This window comes from Globicephala melas, chromosome 2 (assembly GCF_963455315.2).
Source record: "Globicephala melas chromosome 2, mGloMel1.2, whole genome shotgun sequence".
Classification (NCBI taxonomy): Eukaryota; Metazoa; Chordata; class Mammalia; order Artiodactyla; family Delphinidae; genus Globicephala; species Globicephala melas.
In genome coordinates this window covers 101,633,808-101,658,287 of record NC_083315.2, presented here as the reverse complement: position 1 = coordinate 101,658,287, position 24,480 = coordinate 101,633,808, and the positions used below count along the sequence as shown (strand labels likewise).

General features: G+C 39.7%; 1 protein-coding gene across 1 annotated transcript in view; it reads left to right on the top strand.

The window, feature by feature from the left end:
- Positions 1 to 4,071: 4,071 nt before the first annotated feature.
- SALL2 (spalt like transcription factor 2) overlaps positions 4,072 to 24,480 on the top strand; it is a 55,495-nt gene continuing 35,086 nt past the window's right edge. Inside the window, exons 1-2 of the mRNA XM_060294563.2 lie at positions 4,072 to 4,220; positions 6,938 to 7,037. The gene's annotated coding sequence lies outside the window, so the exon portion shown is untranslated. The remainder of the gene's footprint in view (positions 4,221 to 6,937; positions 7,038 to 24,480) is intronic.

Below are 24,480 nucleotides of genomic sequence, written 5' to 3'. Positions count from 1 at the left end.
CTCAGCGGCCATGGCTCACGGGCCCAGCCGCTCTGCGGCACGTGGGATCTTCCCGGACCAGGACACGAACCCGTGTCCCCTGCATCGGCAGGCGGACTCTCAACCACTGCGCCACCAGGGAAGCCCCATGACTTATTTATTTTATAGCGGGAAGTTTGTACCTTTTGACCCTTTTCACGCATTTTGCCCACTCCCCACCCCGTCCTTATAGCAACCACCAATCTGTTCTCTGTTTCTTTGAGTTTTTTTTCCTTTGGTTGGTTGGGTTTTTGGTTTTGTTTTTTCAAATTCGACATATAAGTGAACAAGCAACACTTTTTTTAAAATTTGTTTATTTATTTGTTTTTGGCTGCATTGGGTCTTTGTTGCTGCGCGCAGGCTTTCCCTAGTTGCGGTGAGCGGGGGCTACTCTTTGTTGTGGTATGCAGGCTTCTCATTGCGATGGCTTCTCGTTGCGGAGCACGGGCTCTAGGTGCATGGGCTCAGTAGTTGTGGCTCGCAGGCTCTAGAGCGCAGGCTCACTAGTTGTGGTGCACAGGCTTAGTTGCTCCGTGGCATGTGGGATCTACCCCGACCAGGGCTTGAACCTGTGTCCCCTGCATTGGCAGGCAGATTCTTTTTTTTTTTTTTTTTTTTTTTTGGGCGGTACGCAGGCCTCTCACTGTTGTGGCCTCTCCCATTGCGGAGCACAGGCTCCGGATGTGCAGGTCCAGTGGCCATGGCTCACGGGCCCAGCCGCTCTGCGGCATGTGGGATCCTCCTGGACCGGGGCACAAACCCGTGTCCCCTGCATCGGCAGGCGGACTCTCAACCACTGCGCCACCAGGGAAGCCCTGCAGGCAGATTCTTAACCACTGTTCCACCAGGCAAATCCCAAGCAACACTTTTTTTTTTTTTTTATCTTTATTGGGGTATAATTGCTTTACAATGGTGTGTTAGTTTCTGCTTTATAACAAAGTGAATCAGTTATACATATACATATGTTCCCATATCTCTTCCCTCTTGCGTCTCCCTCCCTCCCACCCTCCCTATCCCACCCCTCCAGGCTGTCACAAAGCACCGAGCCAATATCCCTGTGCCATGCGGCTCCAAGCAACACTTTTAAGTGTGCATCTTCTATAGGTGGTTAAGATCAAAAGCTATGCTCTTCTATAAATGGCAGCATCCAAGTGAAGTTAAGAGAATAAGTACTGGATCCAGCAGCAGATTACCTGAGTTCAAGCCCTGGTTCAGGTGCTTACCTGACGTGTAAACTCTGTGAAAATCACTTAACACCAAGTTTTCTATAATGCTCCCTACCTCGCAGAGGTATCATAAAGACCGAATAAAACAGTAAGGGTGAAAGAGTTTTTCAAACGCTAAAAGGCTATGCAAGTTTAAACAATTGTTTTCATTTATGCTATGGAGGAAAGAGGAACACACAATTTTGGAGCATCAGGGACTTCCAGGGAGGGAAAGCCTGAGTCACCTATATGGCATTCTGTGTACAGTCAGAGGAAAGTAGTGGGCCAGGGGAGAGGGTTACAAGAGGAAGGGGGAATGTATAGAAATTGTTCAAAGATTAATTTCTCAACCTTGCATTTTACCAATGCCAGTGGTGATGGTATTTGGCCTATAATCAATTGAACATCATTTTCTATATTGCCCTTGGTGTATTATGCCTGTAATAAAGTATCTCAATTCCAGATGTTTAGAGAATTAGTATGGTCAGCATATCCCGCTTCCTAATGTGTACCCTGATTGCCAGTGTGACAGTACAAGTCCCATGTTAGCCAAGTAGCAATATCTGTAAGTTCTGAAAGACCAGGTTTTCCAATATAGTCAAGTCTGGCCCCTGATCAGTGATAATGAATCCAACAAGAAAACTGGGGAAAAGGAGCGCAAGCCACAAGTCCTCGGGAGTAAGAATTTTTGGTCACTTCTGATACTTTCCCTCTGTTACCATCCTGTCTTCCAGACACTGTTGCATGGAGAGTCAGCTAAAAGCTTACTTCTAGTTCCATACACTTTAGTTTGGATAGCCTAACCATCCCACGAAACTATTCAATCTTGAAAATCAAAGTGTAATAACCTTAATCCCTCTCCTTTGGATTCTTCTTTTACCCATTTAAACTATCAAACTCTATATCTAAGCAGAGAAAGCAAAATGGGAATTAGAGCAAAAGGTTCTGATTTTTCATTGTTATATAAAGTAATGAATACGTGATGGGAAAAAAGTTGACTGGCAATTAGTGGTGGCTTTTGCATTTGTTTCTTTGAATTGCGTATTACATAATTACACTCATGTAGATAACACATTTAGGAAGCTCCACACGCTTTGCAAAGATTTCAAGAGCTCTAAAAAAAGTTACCATTTTTATTCACCTTTAATGGATGAGAAAACTGAGGCCCAGAGGTTAAATAACTTGCCCAAATTTACACACCTAGGACGTTGGAATCTATACTCAAGCAATGTGACTCTAGAGTCCAAACACTTGACCTCGCTGGCAGACAGCAGATTAAATTTTTAACTCCTTTGCCCATCCCTCAGCAATGTGTTTTTATATGGATTAGATAAAAACAGGAAAGCCCCTCACCTAATACTTAGCACATAGTAAGTAATCGCTAAATAGTAGTTCATTTAATCACATATAAACACATCCTAAAGATTTAGATGTTGAAGTACCGCTTTCCCATTAAATGCCCTTAGTGATGATTGCGAAGCCTGTAACTTCGATTCCCAAAGAATTAACTTTTTCTAACTAGGGACTACGGAAAGCTGATGTCATTGCTTTAAAGTTCCCATAAGGCCTATATAAGTCAGGTAGAGCAACACTAACACTGCAGCTGCCCTTCCCAGCTGCTTTCTTTCTCTACAGATTTCCCTTCAGTATTTGAAGGTGGGATAACCCATCTGAAACTGGCAAGACAAAATTTACACCTAGAGAGTGTGCTGCAAAGGAAACAGGATGCTTCAGTTACACTGGTTCTGAATAATTAGGTCAAGTTTTGCGTTAGACGTGTCCTGGTAAACTAGCATGCCTGCAAACGTGATAGGTAGTGGCTTTTAATCCCTTCTAACCATCAGTACAGCCTGACAAAGTGCAAAAAAGATATCATTCCTACACCACATCTTCAGTTTACTGAGAACCAATTCTAGAAAATCTTAGTGCAGAGCTATATGCTCTACATATTGAATAACATGTACAAAGGTGTGATTTTGCAGAAATGCTTAAGTACCTCTGGTAAAATACCACCAAATATAACTGCTGTGAATTATTACCAAAAACTGTGAATAAGACCCAAGGGAATTTCGAGGGCTCTGAACTTCCTTATGAAAAAATCAAGGTAAATGGGGTTATTTGATTTGTAGAACTTAAAAATAAATTATTTTTTAATGGTAGTTTAATTATTTACTTTCTCTTTTTTTAAATTTATTTATTTATTTATTTATTTTACTTTCTCTTGGTGGTTAAAGCTGGGCAGCAGCTGTTACAAGGTTGCGTTGTAAATCCTTTTCTTTGAAGGGGAGGGAAAACAGCACGCACGAGCCTGTCTGTCTTCAGTCTCTTCTTGTTACTCCCAAACCCTTTAAGGGCTCCTTTTCCTATGGAGTTCATGCAAAAACTAAAGGGAAACGTAAAATCCCTGAAGCCATGTTCTTCCCAATAAGCAAAATAAGACGAGGAAATCACTTCCACTCGATGATACTTTTAAAAGCTACTGTGGATGAAAGCAAAGTTCCAAAGAGGTCCCTGTTTCCAGGTTAGTCAATGTCTCTGACCTTTCTTCTTCCATCTTGGGCTTTCTGGATGCAGAGTTCAAAGGTGTCCCAGGGCCTCACCCTCGACGCGGTTCCAGTTACCGCTGCCGTCGCCACCGCTCCGCAGCGCCGTCCGGCCTCTGAGAGGCAGAGCGCGGCCTCCGCACGCTCCAAGCCTGCCCCGCTCCGCGCGCTCCCGCCCGGCGACGCTCGTCTTCGAGCCGGCGCGCGGCCGTCGACCTCAGGGCCGGGTCTCGAGCCCTCCCAGCGTTCTCATTGGCTCCCTGTCCCGGGCGCGCGCGACGCCTCGCGAGGGGCACGTTTCTCTCATTCGTGCGGCTCGCGCCGCGGAGCTCACCCCTGCCCACTCTCGGTGAATTCTTCTTCCTACCAGAAAATAATACTCATGTTATTGAAACTACCAGACTGATAATTCAGGTCCCTTCGGAGGTGCTGAGAGCGTCAGAAACAACCCAGGGTGAGTTTTATAGACGTTTTAGATTTACTGTTTCTGCTCTTGTTTTCTTCTGTTTTTCTGAAATGTATGCAGTGGACACTAGATTTTTTGATGTGTGAACCGTATTTTTGACATAAACTAACACCAGATTTCTACTGCAGTTGAACACATGTCCATTTTTCGGAACGTTTTTTCCTGAGGCTCCACAGAAATAGAAAAAAAAATGTGATGGAAAAAGTTTAGTTAAAAATGTATATCCAGGGGTTCCCTGGTGGTGCAGCGGTTGAGGGTCCGCCTCCCTATACAGGGGACACGGGTTCGTGCCCTGGTTCGGGAAGATCCCACATGCCGCGGAGCAGCTGGGCCCGTGAGCCATGGCCGCTGAGCCTGCGCGTCCGGAGCCTGAGCTCCGCAACGGGAGAGGCCACAACAGTGAGAGGCCCGCGTACCGCAAAAAAAAAAAAAAAATGTATATCCATATCCTCTGACGAGGGAACAGTCATCGTTTCAGACCTAGTGCACAATCTGCACACGCTTTTCTATCTGTGCAGCTGAAATTTTTCATATTGATTTTAAAATAAACCCTGGCTCCATTTTTGGTTAGTTCTTCAGCTTTCACTTTTGCAATCATCCTTTTAGAGCTTAATAAGTTAAAGATAACAGATGTAAATCATCAAACATTTAAAGTAGTTTTCTGGAGCAAAAACTTTAAGTGAACACCCTAAGAAGAATTTCTAAATAGTAAAATCAATCCATAGCTACATTATGATGTTACTATAAATATTAATCCAAGCACTAGATACCATGAGTTTAACTTAAATGATAACTAAAAGACTTCTCTCCCTCCCAAAATACCTTCTTTGCCGTAGATCTGCTTTGCTAGTTCTCTGATTTGACACTGCCATTAGACTTCCTCTGATATAAACAACAAAAAAGCCATTGTCTGCAGAAAAACAGCATAATGAGGCCTAGAAAATTCTTGAGAAAAGTTTTCTCTATCCTTTTTTCATAACCAGTGTGGAGTTGATTCATTTGTCTGTCAGAAAGCCTGATCTTGAAGGACAAAATAAAGAAGCTGTAGTCATCAGTGATGGGAAGAAGGTAACGTAAGGTGATAGTGCCCAAGAAACCAAGAGGACAGCTTGCTTGGGTGGAAGGCTGTACATCGAGGCAGTGGCACATAAGAGGCAAGCTAGAGAAGAGAGGCTCCCCACAGATGCCCACCCAAGCCAGCCCAGGACACCTAGGAGAGGAAGAGAGAGGTCACTGAGACACATTTTACTTAATACTTCAGTTATGCCAGTCACCCCAAAAATTCAGGTCAGAGGGATGGTAGAGAAAGACTGGACCAAAAGTCAAGAGGCCCAAGCTCTAGACCCAGCTATTACTCCAGTTCTCCAGTTCTCTATGAACTTGAGCCAGTTGCTTTACTTCTCTGTGCCTTGTTTTCTCTATTTATAAAAAAAAAAAAAATAGATTAGGTAAACTCCCCTTAAGAGCTAAGATCTTGGGACTCTATATAATATATATGTTTCTTATAAAAATTAGTGATACTTGGGTCAAAGGTAAGCTAATTTTTCAAAAAGCAACTACTTTTGTTTTACTGTGGTCCAGTAAGTCAGACAACAGAATTGGACTTTAGAAAGAACTGAGGATAATCTAGTCAAGACAGTGACGCTGTTAGGTCTGGACCTTGAGCTCCAGTTGAAGAATGAGCAAGTCTGTCCTCAACTCAAAGGTGGAAGAGAAGCAAGTCTCCCTTTACCCGCTACAGATTTTCTAAGTTTTCCCGGGTTTTATCCAGCCTCCTCTGAAGAATTGTTCAAAAAACACTACAGCCGGGCTTCCCTGGTGGCGCAGTGGTTGGGAGTCCGCCTGCCGATGCAGGGGACGCGGGTTCGTGCCCCGGTCCGGGAGAATCCCACATGCCGCAGAGCGGCTGGGCCCGTGAGCCATGGCCGCTGGGCCTGCGCATCCGGAGCCTGTGCTCCGCAACGGGAGAGAGGCCACAGCAGTGAGAGGCCCGCATACCGCAAAAACAAACAATTTGTGTTTTAATGAAATTATTCTAGTTATTATGTAGAGAATTTATTCAACTAAGCATTTATTACTAAACAACATCACACTAATGGCTGGGAGAAAATACCAAGTTGAGCAAAACATGTTCTATAATCCAGCATCTTGAGTCTAGTTATGGTGACACACATTGTTACATTGTGATACATTGTACTCTGAGTGGTGTATGCTGAGTGGATTGGATAACGGGATATGAAGAGGGTCTTCCAGGCAACAGTGTCTCACATAACTGTATACAAAAAGCATGGTATAATGGGACCCAGTAGTTCACTGTCACTCCATCAGTGAGAAGGACATGCTTAAATGCAGTGGGATTTCCCAGGCAATCAGTAAGGGTGTGGTCAATAAACGTGTGGGTCACATGACCCATGTCATATTTTTTATGGTACTTTTGCCAGGAAATGTGTTGAGAAGGAAATTGAAGCCATATAAGTCATTTCAGTTATACAGAAGTATGGTTATTATGGTATTAAGGTATTCTGTAAGGTTTTCTTGGCAGAACAGTTTAACTTGCAGTAGAAATTCTAATAATAGAGTAGTCTCATTCCCAAAAGTAACTCTCTGCATAGTATAAAACTACATTCATTGGGACTGGTTGGTGGAATAACTAAACTGAATTTGAGAATTATGGAATTTGTATGAAATAAATGCTTTTATTATAGGAAATGGGCAGACAGTCAGGAGATATAGCCCATCAAAGAGCCCAAATGGAACTGCCTTGCGCAGGAATCAGCCACACAAAGGAACACCCGCAATGTGCTAGTAAGTAAGACAACGTTTCATGGCAACAACAATGGAACAATGTCATGTTTGCTTTTTTTTTAATAGTTGCTGCAAAATTTCTAATACTGCTGGTCTTCAATCACATTAATCCTTACAGCTCTTCGGGGAGCTAAAATCATTTATTCTCTACAATGGAATATTACTCAGCCATAAAAAGAAATGAAATTGAGTTATTTGTAGTGAGGTGGATGGACCTTGAGTCTGTCATACAGAGTGAAGTAAGAAAGAGAAAAACAAATACCATATGCTAACACATATATATGGAATCTTAAAAAAAAACAATAAAAATGGTTCTGAAGAACCTAGTGGCAGGACAGGAATAAAGATGCAGACGTGAGAATGGACTTGAGGACATGGGGAGGGGGAAGGGTAAGCTGGGACGAAGTGAGAGAGTGGCATGGACATATATACACTACCACATGTAAAATAGATAGCTAGTGGGAAGCAGCCGCATAGCACAGGGAGATCAGCTCAGTGCTTTGTGACCACCTAGAGGGGTGGGATAGGGAGGGTGGGAGGGAGGGAGATGCAAGAGGGAAGAGTTATGGGAACATATGTATAAGTATAACTGATTCACTTTGTTATAAAGCAGAAACTAACACACCATTGTAAAGCAATTATACTCCAATAAAGATGTTTAAAGAAAAAAGCATTTATTCTCCAATTCACAGAAATAGCTTTTTAGACTCAGGGATAAGATAAAATGTGTTCATTAAATAAATAGAAGAGTAAAGAGTAAAATGAAGATATCTTGACTCTTGGTTCTGTGGTTGACTTACTTTAAAGAGGAGACAAGGATCATTATTTATCATATAGAAATTTGTTCAGCAACTTTGTAATAGACAGCTGAATTCCTCAGGTTACAATCATCTTCTCTGCAATAGAGTAACTAATATTGCCATAATAGAAATAAACAAATAAGGCCTTAGGAATTTACTTCTGCATAAAAGGTACTAATGAGTATGAAAATCTATACATATAAAAGTCCAGAATGTAGAGGGATAATTAGATCATTTTTCTCAGTTTTTCATATGTGTGTAGTAGTGATATCTGGGCCTAATTTCATCACAAATACATAAACCTTTGATTTTGACTTGGGCTATATATGAAAATTGGAGGGGATTGACAATATGCTACATTTTTTTGTCAATTTGCATGTAATGGTATTTAGATATTTTCATGAGCATCCTGCAGTTTAATAAACTGCTTCTTTTTTTTTACCGGTACGCAGGCCTCTCACTGTTGTGGCCTCTCCCGTTGGGGAGCACAGGCTCCGGATTTAAACTGCTTCTTATTCTTTGTTCTTTTGAGTACTTTCTGTCATTTCAGTCATTTCTTACCTTTTAGCCAGAGTTAGTGAGTCACTCCCTCAGTGTTGTGTATGTGGATGTCCATATTATCTGGAACACAATTCCCTAAAGTACTCATAAGCATTATCTCTACAAGTTAACAGAAGTTGGTAGAATAATAACCCAAAGGCCTCAGTCAATTCCGATTCCTTTCAGATAATCAAAGAAAGATTAGATATATTTTTATTATTAAGCATATTCTATTTCATTCCATTATTTCCATTAAAATTGATATAACTATTTTATATGGCAGCTCTCTGACCATCTATAGGGTCCTCTAATCCTGCTCCCTTTGGTCACAATACATCATCATTCTCTTTACCTAAGGAATTTGACATGGAGTCTTCTTGATTTGGACTTGCCCATTTGACAATAAATTGTTATACTTCTCCCAAAGAGTGATATTAGTTAATTCAGGAAATTAACACTCTGAAATTATATAAATCCAAGCACCTTCTTAACTATTTTCACCTATTTCTTCATATAAATTTTAGAATATTATTGAAAATTTTACCCAAAAAGTCCTGTGGAATTTTTATGTTGAGTAAATTAAATTTATAAATCAATTTAAGAAGGTCCATTATATTAACAATTTTTTATTCTTTTACAGCGACATGTATACATCTTTATCTCTTCACATTTTCTCAGCAGAGCTTTGTAGTTTTTTTCATAGAGGCACATACGCTTCCTTTATCGGGCAAAAAAAATCCCATATAAGCATATCTGTATTGATTTTTTATTGCTGCTATAACAACTTTACCACAAACCTAGAAGCTTAAACCAATATAAATTTATTCTCTTACAGCTCTGTCACATGTTCAACACAAATTTCACTGAACTAAAATCAAGATGTCAATAGGGCTGCATTGCTTTCTCATTCTTCTTCCCAGGTTTATTGAGGACTAATTGACAAAAAATTAATATATTTAAAGTGTACAACATGATATAATAATTTGATATATGTATACATTGTAAAATGATTACCATAATCAAACTAATTAACACATCCAGCAAAAGTGGACCTGTGAAATTGAAACCCACATTGTTTACGGGTCGACTGTATGTAAATTAATTGTATTTCTATACATTACCAATAAATAATTTAAAATTAAATTAACAATAACATCAACAAACATAAAGTACTTGGGGACAAATTTAATATGTGTGATTACAAATGAAGATGACTAACATTGCTGAGAAAAATTAAAGAAAACCTAAATAAATAAAGGGATATACCATGTTAATGGATTGAAAGGCTGCATATCATTAAGAGGTCTATTCTTTCCCAAACTGATCTATAGATTCAATGCAATCCTAATCTAAGTTCCAGCACTATTCTTTGTAGAACTATACAAGCTTTTTACAAAATTTACATGGAAATACAAAGAATTTGAAATAGCAAAACAATTTTGAAAAAGAAGAAAGTTTGAGGGCTCACACTACATAACTTCAAGATTTACTATAAAGTAATCAAGACAACGTGCTATTGATTTAAATATAGACATATATGTCAATGGAACAGACTATAGAATCCAAAAATAAATTGACACAAAAGGTCAACTGATGGGCTTCGCTGGTGGCGCAGTGGTTGAGAGTCCGCCTGCCGATGCAGGCGACATGGGTTCGTGCCCCAGTCTGGGAAGATACCACATGCCGTGGAGCGGCTGAGCCTGTGAGCCATGGCCGCTGAGCCTGCGCATCCGGAGCCTGTGCTCCGCAATGGGAGAGGCCACAACAGTGAGAGGCCCGCGTAACGCAAAAAAAAAAAAAAAAATTTAAATGCCCATACCGGTAACCCAAGAATCCCTCTTCTAGGACTGTAGTTCACAGAAATAAAGCAATCAGGAATTAAGGATATATTGATATGTTTATTGAAAAATGTTAGCAAAACAAGGTACTGGAAATAAACTGAATGTTTATCAAAAGAAAAATAGGTAAATAAATTTTAGTACAGCAACAGTATGGAATATTATATAGCCATTAATAAGAATGAGTTGGATCTATGTATAATGACTTAAACAGTGGTTCTCAATGTGGCTGCACTTCAGAACCACCTGGGGGCGGTTTCTAAATTTTGCTGCTCAGGCCTCACCCCAGAAGATTAATTCAGAATCTCTGGAGGTTGGACCCATCAGTACTTTTAAAGCTCCTTGGTGATTCCAGCATACAGCCAAGATGGCAAACTATTAACTTCAAAAAATGTCAACAATATATTGTTAAGTGAAAAGAGTGTGCTATAAATATATTGTGAACCAGGAGAGAAGGGAAGGAGGAAGGGAGGGAGGAAGGGAGGGAGGAAGGGAGGGAAGAAAGAAAGAAGGAATAAACAAAGGAGCAAAGTAAGGAAGGAATCAAAAGAGATTTTTTATATATATATACACACACATATATATGAATATGAACTTATTTACACATATTCAAACATATATATATATTCATGAATTGTTTGTATGTATTTATCCCTAAAAAGAAAGATGATATGTGCTAAAGAATACACACATATTTAAACACTAGTTACCTGTGGAGGTATAGAATTGAAAGGAACACTAGTAGCATTTTATTAATTTTTATATTATACTCTGTAATTGTTCAAATTTGTATATAAGCATGGGTTACTTTGTTTAAAAACAAAGTATTAAAAGCATGCATGGGGGGAAAAAACAAAGGAAATGAAAATGCTGACTTCATGGGATTATGAGTACATTTTTCCTTCTCCACATCTAAGAGCTTATGATATAGTTTTATTTCTTTTTTTAATTTTTAAAACATATTTATTTATTTTATTATTATTTATTTGTTTGGCCGGGTCTTAATTGTGGCAGGCAGGCTCTTTAGTTGTGGTATGCAGACTCTTACTTGCAGCATGCATGTGGGATCTAGTTCCCTGACCAGGGATCAAACCCAGGCTCCCTGCATTGAGAGTTCGGAGTCCTAACCACTGCACTACCAGGGAAGTCCCTAATATGGTTGTATTTCTTATAAAGCAATATTCTTAAGATGGGGAGGACTTTTCTCATAAACTCCTGGTCAGCAATGCATTAGTAGCAGAGAACCAAGAGCTGTTTTGCTTTCCGCTAAGGAGAGGGTAGAGGCTCTTCATAAGAGCACATAGGGTGGTGATTTCAAATAACTATGACCTTTGGCCGTCAACCTCTAAGCCTCAGTTTTCTGAACTGTAAAATAGGAACTAGAGGCATCTTTTCTATGTGAGTAGTTGTAGCAGATGTCTAGGTCTCCTGTCAAAAAGATCAATAGAGAAACCAGGGAATGGGAAGAATCTCTGGCTTTGAAGAGCATCATTAAAAATTGAAGCTCAGGCCTTAGCAGGACTGGGTGGGGTAACGCCAGCCTTTCCAGGCAGGGTGGGCTGGGAACTACCCTCAGCCTTGGCTCTGAATTAATTCCCCCCACCTAGGCGGTAGCACGGGAACCCTCCACATGGTTCCGGCTTTTCTCAGGAGGATGTCAGCCCTGCCCACCCACCTCATCTCCTGCACTGTTGGCCGCCCAGCTTCCAGGTGTCTGCTCCTCTGGTGAGATGGGGCCAGTAGACGCTCTCCTCAGCTCCTTGCCTGGGTGGGCAAGTCAGCCTCTAGGGCCGGCAGAAATCCTCATTTGAGGGTCCCACCGAGTTCCCTGGTCAGAGTGCTGCAGCTGAGTAGATAGGCTGCTTGGGAATACTGCTCAGGTGCTGCAGAAAGCCTTCTTGGAATCTGACATGTTATCACTTTGGGACCATTGGCCAGCTGCTCCTGACTTGGCCACTTGAAGGCTCAGACTGTCCCAGTCTCTGAACTGAAGAGAACCAAGACTATTAGCATATCTCTCACCACCATCAATGCAAGGTATTTCAATGAAGAGTATCAGGAGGACAACTACAAATCCCACACTGGCATGTGCAAGTTCTGAGGAATGGTGGAATAACCCAATGTGTCTGGGTGACCTTTGGAGACAGCTGAGGTAGAGCTACAACAGGGCAGTAGCGGACACCAAACTCATAGCCCATCTTCCCCAGCCGTGTGGCTGACAGGGTCTTGGTGCTCCAGCCGGCTGTCAGGCCTGAGCCTCCGAGGTAGGAGAGCCGAATTCAGGACACTGGTCCACCAGAGACCTCCTGGCCCCACGTAATATCAGTCGGCAAGAGCTCTCCCAGACATCTCCATCTCAACACTAAGACCCAGCTTCACTCAATGACCAGCAAGCTACAGTGCTGGACACCCCATGCCAAACAACTAACAATGCAGGAACACAACCCCACCCATTAGCAGAGAGGCTGCCTAAAATCATAATAAGCTCACAGACACCACAAAACACACAACTGGATGCAGTCCTGTCCACTAGAAAGACAAGATCCAACCTCATCCACCAGAACACAGGCACCAGTCTCCTCCACCAGGAAGCCTACACAACCCACTAAGCCAACCTTACCCACTAGGAGCAGACACCAAAAACAACGGGAACAACGAAACAGCAGCCTGTGAAAAGGAGACCCCAAACACAGTAAGTTAAGGAAAATGAGAAGACAGAGAAATACACAGCAGATGAAGGAGCAAGGTAAAAACCCACCAGACCACACAAATGACGAGGAAGTAGGCAGTCTACCTGAAAAAGAATTCAGAGTAATGATAGTAAAGATGATCCAAAATCTTAGACATAGAATGGAGAAAATACAAGAAATGATTAACAAGGACCTAGAAGAACTAAAGAGCAAACAAACAATGATGAACAACATTGAACAATAAATGAAATTTAAAATTCTCTAGAAGGAATCAATAGCAGAATAACTGATGCAGAAGAATTGATAAGTGACCTGGAAGATAAAATAGTGGAAATAACTCCCGCAGAGCAGAATAAAGAAAAAAGAATGAAAAGAATTGAGAACAGTCTCAGAGACCTCTGGGACAACATTAAACACACCAACATTCGAATTATAGGGGTCCCAGAAGAAGAGAAAAAGAAAGGTTCTGAGAAAATATTTGCAGAGATTATAGTTGAAAACTTCCCTAATATGGGAAAGGAAATAGTCAATCAAGTCAAGGAAGTGCAGAGAGTCCCATACAGGATAAATCCAAGGAGAAACACACCAAGACACATATTAATCAAACTATCAAAAATTAACTACAGAGAAAAATATTAAAAGGAGCAAGGGAAAAACAACAAATAACATACAAGGGAATCCCCATAAGGTTAACAGCTGATCTTTCAGCAGAAACTCTGCAAGCCGAAAGGGTGTGGCAGGACATATTTAAAGTGATGAAAGGTAAAAACCTACAACCAAGATTACTGTATCCAGCAAGGATCTCATTCAGATTCAGCAGAGAAGTTAAAATCTTTACAGACGAGCAAAAGCTAAGAGAATTCAGCACCACTAAAACCAGCTTTACAGCAAATGCTAAAGGAACTTTTCTAGGCAGGAAACACAAAAGAAGGAAAAGACCTACAATAACAAACCCAAAACAATTAAGAAAATGGAAATAGGAACATACATATCAATAACTATCTTAAATGTAAATGGATTAAATACTCCAACCAAAACATAGAATGGCTGAATGGATACAAAAACAAGACCCGTATATATGCTGTCTACAAGAGACCCACTTCAGACCTAGGGACACATACAGACTGAAAGTGAGGGGATGGAAAAAGGTATTCCATGCAAATGGAAATCAAAAGAAAGCTGGAGTAGCAATTCTCATATCAGACAAAATAGACTTTAAAATAAAGACTATAAGGGACAAAGAAGGACACTACATAATGATCAAGGGATCAAACCAAGAAGAAGAGATAACAATTGTAAATCTTTATGCACCCAACATAGGAGCACCTCAATACATAAGGCAAATGCTAACAGCCATAGAAGGGGAAATCGACAGTAACACAATCATAGTAGGGGACTTCAACACCCCACTTTCACCAAAGGACAGACTATCCAAAATGAAAACAAATAAGGAAACACAAGCTTTAAATGACACATTAAACAAGATGGACTTAATTGATATTTATAGGACATTCCATCCAAAAACAACAGAATACACTTTCTTCTCAAGTGCTCATGGAACATTCTCCAGGATAGATCATATCTTGGGTCACAAATCAAGCCTTGGTAAATTTAAGAAAATTGAAATCATATCAGGCGTCTTTTCTGAAAACAATGCTATAAGACTAGATATCAATTATAGGAAAAAAACTGTAAAAAATACAAACTTATGGAGGCTAAACAATACACTACTAAATAACCAAGAGATCACTGAAGAAGTCAAAGAGAAAGTCAAAAAATACCTAGAAACAAAGGACAATGAAAACACGACGACCCAAAACCTATGGGATGCAGCAAAAGCAGTTCTAAGAGGGAAGTTTATAGCAATACAAGCCTACCTCAAGAAACAAGAAACATCTCAAATAAACAACCTAACGTTACACCTAAAGCAATTAGAGAAAGAAGAACACAAAAAACCCAAAGTTAGCAGAAGGAAAGAAAGAAAGATCAGATCAGAAATAAATGAAAAAGAAATGAAGGAAACGATAGCAAAGATCAATAAAACTAAAAGTTTGTTCTTTGAAAAGATAAACAAAATTGATAAACCGTTAGCCAGACTCATCAAAAAAAAAAGGAAGAAGACTCATATCAATAGAATTAGAAATGAAAAGAAGTAACAACTGGCACTGCAGAAATACAAAGGATCATGGGAGATTACTACAAGCAACTATATGCCAATAAAATGGACAACCTGGAAGAAATGGACAAATTCCTAGAAAAGCACAACCTTCCAAGATTGAACCAGGAAGAAATAGAAAATATAAACAGAGCAATCACAAGCACTGAAATTGAAACTGTGATTAAAAGTCTTCCAGCAAACAAAAGCCCAGGACCAGATGACTTCACAGGCAACTTTTTTCAAACATTTCGAGAAGAGCTAACACCTATCCTTCTCAAACTCTTCCAAAATATAGCAGAGGAAGGAACACTCCCAAACTCATTCTACGAGGCCAACATCACCCTGATACCAAAACCAGACAAAGATGTCACAAAAAAAGAAAACTACAGGCCAACATCACTGATAAACATAGATGCAAAAATCTTCAACAAAATACTAGCAAACAGAATCCAACAGCACGTTAAAAGGATCATACATCATGGTCAAGTGGGGTTTATCCCAGGAATGCAAGGATTCTTCAATATACACAAATCAATCAATGTGGTAAATCATATTAACAAATTGAAGGAGAAAAAAACATATGAACATCTCAATAGATGCAGAAAAAGCTTTCGACAAATCCAACACCATTTTTGATAAAAACCCTCCAGAAAGTAGGTGTAGAGGGAACTTACCTCAACATAATAAAAGCCATATATGACAAACTCACAGCTAACATTGTTCTCAATGGTGAAAAACTAAACCATTTCCACTAGGATCAGGAACAGGACAAGGTTGCCCACTCTCACCACTATTATTCAAATTAGTTTTGGAAGTTTTAGCCACAGAAATCAGAGAAGAAAAAGAAATAAAAGGAATCCAAATTGGAAAAGAAGAAGTAAAACTGTCACTGTTTGCAGATGACATGATACTATACATAGAGAATCCTAAGGATGCTACCAGAAAACTAGTAGAGCTAATCAATGAATTTGGTAAAGTAGCAGGATACAAAATTAATGCACAGAAATCTCTTGCATTCCTATACACTAATGATGAAAAATCTGAAAAAGAAATTAAGGAAACACTCCCATTTACCATTGCAATCCCACTACTGGCATATACCCTGAGAAAACCATAATGCAAAAAGAGTCATGTACCACAATGTTCATTGTAGCACTATTTACAATAGCCAGGATGTGGAAGCAACCTAAGTGTCCATCGACAGATGAATGGATAAAGAAGATGTGGCACATATATACAGTGGAATATTACTCAGCCATAAAAAGAAATGAAATTGAGTTATTTGTAGTGAGGTGGATGGACCTAGAGTCAGTCATACAGAGTGAAGTAAGTCAGGAGAAAAACAATGGTTCTGAAGAACCTAGAGGCAGGACAGGAATAAAGACACAGACATGGAGAGTGGACTTGAGAACATGGGGAGAGGGAGGGGTGGCCTGGGACAAGGTGAGATAGTGGCATGTACATATATACAAATGTAGAATGGATGGCTTGTGGGAAGCAGCTGCATAGCACAGGGAGATCAGCTCTATGCTTTGTGACCACCTAGAGCGGTGGGATAAGGAGGGGGTGAGAGGGAGACGCAAGAGGGAGGGGATATGGGGCTATGTCTATACGTATGGCTGATTCACTTTGTTATACAGCAGAAGCTAATGCATCATTGTAGAGCGATTACACTACAATAAAGATGTTGAAAAAAAATTGAAGCTCATGCATATTTGACTTAAGAAAAATCTAATGGAAAGCACTGAGTCTTGGGATTGGCTGAAATTCACAAAGCCACAGTAATCCCCTTGATGTCCTTAGGCTCTTCCCAGGGGCAGCAGAAGGTAGTTATTGCATCTTTAGCACCAGAGAAATCTAGACAGTATTAGTAAAAAGTGGTTTTGCTCTGGTTTTAAAAAGAGATGGGCTGAGACTTTGAGATTAGGTGACTTTGGAAAAATGACAGCCTCTCTGGGCTTCAGTTGCCTCATGTGTACAAATGGAAATACTAAACCTACCTCATGAACTGTTATAAAAGTGTTTAACGTATTGCCTGGCACTTGTCACACACAGAAAGTCTGTTCTATTTATTATAACTAAGAGCTCTCTGCAAAAAACCATCCCAAAAGACCCCAAGAGAGAAAATGTAGGACATGTTCTAGGCAGCCTAAAACCAGGACGACAAAAAAGCAGATGAAAGAAAGTGAGGAGTCACTAATCAAACAATATTTAGTGAATGCCCCAGCAGGATCTGTGCCCAAGGAACATTCTTCCTGCAGACTTCACAGGACTCCCTCTTTTTCATTTTTAAGGTCTGATCTCAAATATGATCCCTCTCATGGAGTCCCTGCAGACGATTATAACTGAAAGAACACTGCCCACTTACACAATATCCTAGTCCATCTTCTTTGTAGCACTTATAAACACTTGAAATTATCTGAATTATTTGCATCCATGTTTATTGTCTGCCTCTCCAAATATAAAACCTTCGAGGGTAAGAACTAGATCTGCTTTGTTTACAGCTACATCCCCAAAACTTGTGTTCAGCAGCAAATGAGATCCCAACACCCAGGTGGTAATAAGTTCAGCAGTGACTAAGACTTCCATGCTCCAGAACTACAGAAGCCCCTGAAGAAATGCTAGGCAGGGGCTCTGCCCTAACGAATCCATAAAAACAAAAACATATATAATCAAAGCTAACCACAGTGTATACTGCCAGTTGGAAGTAAATTTAACACTCTCCCGGTTTTTTAAGATTTCATTCTTCTGAAAAGACGCATAGCACCTCCTTTAACCTTCCCATTACATCTTTCTCTACTTCTCTTCAGCCTTTCCATTCTTTGCCCACCATCATGCTGATCTGTTTCGTTCTATATTTTTTCTTCTCTCTTTTCTATCTTCTGAAGGTAAGAAAAAAAGTCTGGGGCTTCCCTGGTGGCGCAGTGCTTGAGAGTCCGCCTGCCGATGCAGGGGACGCGGGTTCGTGCCCCGGTTCGGGAAGATCCCACATGCCGCGGAGCGGCTGGGCCTGTGAGCCATGGCCGCTGAGCCTGTGCGTCCGGAGCCTGTGCTCCACAACGGGAGAGGCCACAACAGCGAGAGGCCCGCGTACAGCAAAAAAAAAAAAAAAGTCTGGAGGGCTTAGGAAGCATAATCAAAAATTTGGAGAAGTGAGGCACATTGGAATGGCCAATAAACCTGGAGGGAAGAAATGTACACACAAGGAATTGTTATTCTTAGTTATTAGTGACACCTGAGCAGTGCTATCCTGCTGTAAACACATTAAATTTCACTCATTCCTTGAGTCATCCAGTGAATTCACAGATGGACTGATCCATGAATAATTTGGCAGATCGGGACTTTCAAATGTCGAAAAAAAGAATCAGGGCTTACAAACTAAGGATGTTAAAAAGAAAATACTGAATTCAAATCATTGAGGTCAAGTAAAAATTAGTGTTAAAGTGTCTCTTTTATTGACTTAGTAGTAGAGCTTTTTAAAAAAATTCTTTGGAAAAAAATAGCTTCATTTTTAAACTCACAATTGAATGTATCAAAATTTAAGCCTTGAATTAAACTTTTATTTGTACTTGAGAGATTTAATCTTTTAATCTATTAATCTAAAGACTAGTTTCTTTATGATTTTATTTTATATTTTTAATTGAAGTAGAGTTGATTTACCATGTGGCAATCTCTGCTTACAGCAAAGTGACTCAGTTATACACACAGAGACATTCTTTTTTTTAATATTATTTTCCATTATGGTTTATCCCAGGAGATTAGATATAGTTCCCTGTGCTATACAGTAGGACCTTGTTGTTTATCCATTCTAAATGTAATAGTTTGCATCTACCAACCCCAAACTCCCAGTCAATCCCTCTCCCTCCCCCCCTCCCCCTTGGCAACCACAAGTAAAGAGTAGTTTCTTAATAAATGGAGGGTTGAGAAATTAATCATAGAGATAATATGGGAACAGGATGCCCACATTCTACTATGAACACTGAAGAAAATTAGAAAAAGAAGAATGCCTATTCTCTCTGATATAATAACAAGTTCTTCTTTTAAAAGTACTTGTAGTTTTTTAGCAAGGAGCTCAATGGTGGAAATAAATTTTTTAAAGCATCCATTCTGCCTAGGCCCTTCATCAAAACTCCCTCACCCCAGGAAGTCATGATGGTTGTACTTCTTTCTTACACCAACAATAATTTGTCATAGAGTCTTTCCTAGAAAAACAAAGGTTTGATGGGATATTAGAAAAAGAAGTTGTTGAAACCCACAAAGAAACCAGCAAGACTTAAGTGTTAAAAAGAACAAGAAAAACTACCAGGTACAGACATGCCTAGCAGATGCTGGCTCACCCTCCTCCCAGCCACCGTCATTACCGCCACTTCACAGAGAGCTTGAGACTTGAAGAACTGAGAACCTCCAAGTACATATACATTAGCAGCACACAAATGCTGACCTTCAAGGCCCCCATGATGCCTTCCTTTCTCTACTCTCCAAGCCTCCATCTCATTCGCTTGCCTCTCTAGGTCTCTAATACCTTCCAACCATAATTCATTGAACCAAGACTTTTGGTCTTTAACTTCTCTTGGTTCACCCTATATCTTTGACATCACACCCATCTTGGTGTCATATATTTATATACATGTTCTCATTAGGAAAGCCACATAGTGGAAAATGGAGTGGGAAAAATACCCATAATCCCACAACTAATTTAATTGCTGTTATCATATTACTGTTGTCTTTAATTTGTTCTAATTGTATTACAAACATGTAATTCAACATTCTGTTTTTCTCTCAGTATTATAAGTATATGGTTGAATGACATTTCATTGCATACATTCCACCTCTGTGGCCATTCAAGATGTTTCTAGTTTCTCACTGTTAAAAATAATAGTACAATTTATTCTCAACGTAACCGTGAGAAATCCTATTAAAATCTAGGTCAGGTCGTGTCATTCCACCAAAGATTTCCAATGGCTCCCCATCTCACATCTTGTAAAAGTGAAGTCTTTACAGTATCCTACAAGGCCCTAAATGATACAGCTCTCCATTACGGCTCTAACCTTATCTCCTACCACCCTCCCCTTCATTCACTCAGCTCCAATCATATTGACCTCCTTCCTATTCCTCAGATACTCTAAACACGTTCCCACCTGAAGGCCTTTGCACTGGTTACTTCCTCTGCTTGGAACCTCTTCCCCCAGATCCCATAGTCAATCCCTCACCCCCTTAGTGTATTTGCTCAAATATTACCTTCTCAATGAGGCTTATACTGATGATCTTATAGAAAACTGAAACTCACCCAGAATCCCCAGCACTCCTGATCCCCTTTACCCTGATCTACTTTTTTACTTTTTGAAAGTACTCATCACCTTCTAACATACTATGTATTTTACTTATTTAATTAGTCTATTGTTTATTATTGTCTGTCACCTGCTTCTAGAATATAAACTCCATAAGGGCAAGAACCTTTGTATGTTTTGTTCAATGAAGTATCTAAAATATCTTAAAAAGTACATAGAACAACAATATTAGCTCAACAAATTCTTTTGCATGATTATAACTGCTCCAATATTTAAAAATTGTTTTTTAGACATTATTAGAAATTAATTTACTAACTCAAAGGTTATGACTCAAAATACAGTGCTGTCAAACTGCTTTCCAAAATGTTGGCAGGGTTGAGTTAATTTACTCATGGTTACTCAGTTAACTATTGGTTGAAATAGGATTTGAATTTTCCAAAGCCTACACTCTCTGTTAAGCCTACACTCTCTGCTTAACAGAGATTGAACCAAAAAACATAAAGTGGCCTTTAAGGAGCAAGAAAGTGCAACTATGCACATCTTGAAGGAAAGGAAATATCTCGTTCATTTTTCTACCCACATAGTAAAGTATGTGGCACAAAGGAGAAACTCGCCAAATACTCCATGAATTAATTGAAAAACTATCTGTAAAGTAACGCTGCAAGTAAGGAACATGAAAAGTCTCAAAATCTGGGGGGAAGTTGATCTGTGCATTAAAATAATTGCTCAGGGACTTCCCTGGCGGTCCAGTGGTTAAGACTTTGGCTTCCAATACAGGGTGTGCAGATTTGATCCCTGGTCAGGGATCTAAGATTCCACATGCCGTGCGGCCAAAAAACCAAAACATAAAATAGCAGTAATATTGTAACAAATTCAATAAAGACTTTAAAAATGATCTGCATCCAAAAAAGTCTTAGAAAAATAAATTAAATAATTGCTCAGATTTTTAAGGAAAACAGTAAAAATCTTATCTACAAAGGGGCAATTGAACTAAAAGGACCAGAATCCTCACTGGACATCAGTATTGTTATATTGGTGTGTATTGTGTATATTGATATTCTTCATAAAAGGCTAAAAGAAAATGAAAATCTGTCCCTTCCTACCCTTTGCCTGTCCTTCTACCTTTCTCCCAAGAGCTTTGCAATTCCCACACTAGCTCTGCAATATAGACAGTAAGAACTTCCCCATTTTTCAAATCACTCCTCTCAGGTGTATAGTAAATTGTCGGGGATCAGGCATCGTAAGCAGCAAGAATCTCCTTTACCTCCTGAGTCCCCAGTTTCAGCCCAGTTATTTTGCTGTTTGCTCAGAGATACTCCAAACCCTATCTTCCTCTGCCTCTTCTCCGTTTCCTCCTGATCTCTAGTTCAGCACTATAGGCTCGAGTCTTCGCAAAGACACACTTAGAGAAGGCTCCTTTTGCCAAGAGGAACCTAAGTTCCATCCTAGTAGACTATCATCCTTTTAGCTTCAAATGAATTTGTAAAACTCTGAGTTGCCACGATCTTGCTTGGAGAGATCTTGTATGAGAGAACTGCCTGTGTCAGTTGAATGCCAGGGGTTTAAACCCTAAAGAAGAGGCAGGTAGAAGCTCACAGGGACACAATAAACTTTGACAGCTTTACTTCTCTAATAAAATGGAATGCAGCTAAAGTTCAGAGATGTTTTGAGGCTTGCCCTGCTTTTGCATGGCAGATTGGAGCTCTGTCCCAGTTCCCCTGCCCTTAGATTTTTCCACTACTCAGCAGTTGCCTCCAGAGAGCTGAGCTAGATTAACTCCTAAATCTTTTAGTATATTGTACTTAGTTTCTTTTTTAAAGATTTTATTCTTCACAGCATATTGCATTGTTTTTTTTTAAAGATTTGATTCTTCATAGTATATCATGATATGATTTATCTGGTTCTCAATCAAAACAGGAAAAGAAACCTCTGAGAAAGAAGCTGCTCAGAGGTTTTAGAGGTGAGGATTGTTTAAGGGAAGAACCAATGGTGTCCTCCTCTGCATACCAAGGAAGCACTCAACAACACTCCCTCACACATTACAGGGATATGGTCATGGTGAGTTCTGTTCCAGAGGGTGAAACTGTGTAGGGAAGCCCAGGAGAGCAGAACTATCATTCCTCAGCTGTAGTCTTCCTTATCTTCTCCAGAACACCCCACTTCTAACTTGTATTCAGACTTCTGTGCGCTAACTTGTAAGCGCACAGAAAGGACAAGCTTTCTCTGGTGGTAATAAGGACTCCTTTGCTTAGGCAAACAAGCAAAGACTGAATGACCATCTGCCACTAGAAGAGACTCATTCTTTCTTTGGAAGGTTGTATCATATTCAACTTTCATTCTATAAACTTGTAGTGCCTAGGCAGGCACTGTGCTAGGGATTCAAATACAAAAAGGCAGAGAGAAATGATTGTCTTGATCCCTCCCCCATCCCCAAATCCATAATCATATGACTTTTTTTGATAACTAGAAAAAAGAAACAGGTACTGTGGCAAACTCTAAAATGTGACAAGTCATAATCCGAGGCATTTTGAAGAATCTTGGAGGGTGTGTGTATTAGGGGGCAACGGGGTGGAGGGGAGTGTAGGTGCCTTAGTAGGAAGCAAGAAACACATTGAAAAAGTATACTGAGTTCTGAGACAGAAGAGAGGTTAAATAATTCTTATAATTTAAAAGGCCTTCTATTAACCTTCTAAACACCACACACTTATGCACCATATCAAACAAGTGATTGAGTCTTGCTCAGTACCATTGTATATGTGCGTACCCAAAAAACATGGCAAGCAATGAAAATAAAGAGGTGGTGAAACTTACCAGTTTTCTCCAACTATGCAAGGGGAGCTTAGCTAATTGTTATAATGTTCTTTCCTTTACTTATTTCATAGTTTCTTCTGAGATGAAACAGACAGAAAGCAAAATATTAAAAAACACAAAATAAAAAACATTCTGATTTGGACATTAGTAACTGGTTTTCTATTTAAATCATTTCACCCATTTAATATTGGTCTCTGAATTTGTTAATCTCTTTCCTTCTCTGTAAATTTTGCATTTGTCCTTTTCAATACTTTTGCCTTCTTCTGCCAAGGTAGAACTAAGCCTACTTGCCATTCCATTTTAATCATTAACTACCATGGGCACCATTAGAACTATATTTGAACACATTCCGAAATCTGTTACTCAAAGGCCATTCATTAATTCAACAAACATTTATTATAGAAAGAAAGTATTTATCTTTAGCTAATATAAATTAATTGAATACTTTATGAGATATGACCTGATACTAACTTTAAGCTTAAAATTTTGTGTCAAGAAAATACAAAAGTGTTTTGATTTTGGTAATCATGTCACAATGTATATATGTAGCAAATCATCACATTGTCACCTTAAATATATATAATTTTTGTCTGTCAATTATACTTCAATAAAGCTGGAGAAAAAATATAAAAGTTTTTTAAGGAGTTGTGTCAAATCAAATCCAGTTAGTCTTAGGTTCTGTTATTGTCCTGCTGAATCAAAAACATTATTAAATGAAGACTTATTTTGTGAGTTAATATGTCCAAAAATTTGGTTTCTGCTTCTTTTTACTCCTTTAACCAACTCATCTATCATATCTCTGGTACACTTGGGCAAGTCACTTAACTTTAATATTCGTTATCTGGAAAGTAGGTAATAATTTTACCCCTTTGATCATTTTTTTTTTATTATTTATTTATTTGTTTATTTTTGGCTGAGTTGGGTCTTCGTTGCTGTGCGCGGGCTTTCTCTAGTTGCAGAGAGCAGGGGCTACTCTTCGTTGCGGTGGGCGGGCCTCTCATTGCAGTGGCTTCTCCTGTTGCGGAGCACGGGCTCTAGGCACACGGGCTCTAAGCACACGGGCTCAGTAGTTGTGGCACACAGGCTTAGTTGCTCCATGGCATGTGGGATCTTCCTGGACCAGGGCTCGAACCCATGTCCCCTGCATTGGCAGGCGGATTCTTAACCACTGCGTCACCAGGGAAGTCCCTTCCCCTTTAATTATTGTGATGGTTAATTTTTTGTGTCAACTTGGCTAGGACATAATACCCAGTTGTGCGTTCAAATACAATCTAGCAGTTGCTGTGATGGTGTTTTTAGATGTGATTAACATTTAAAT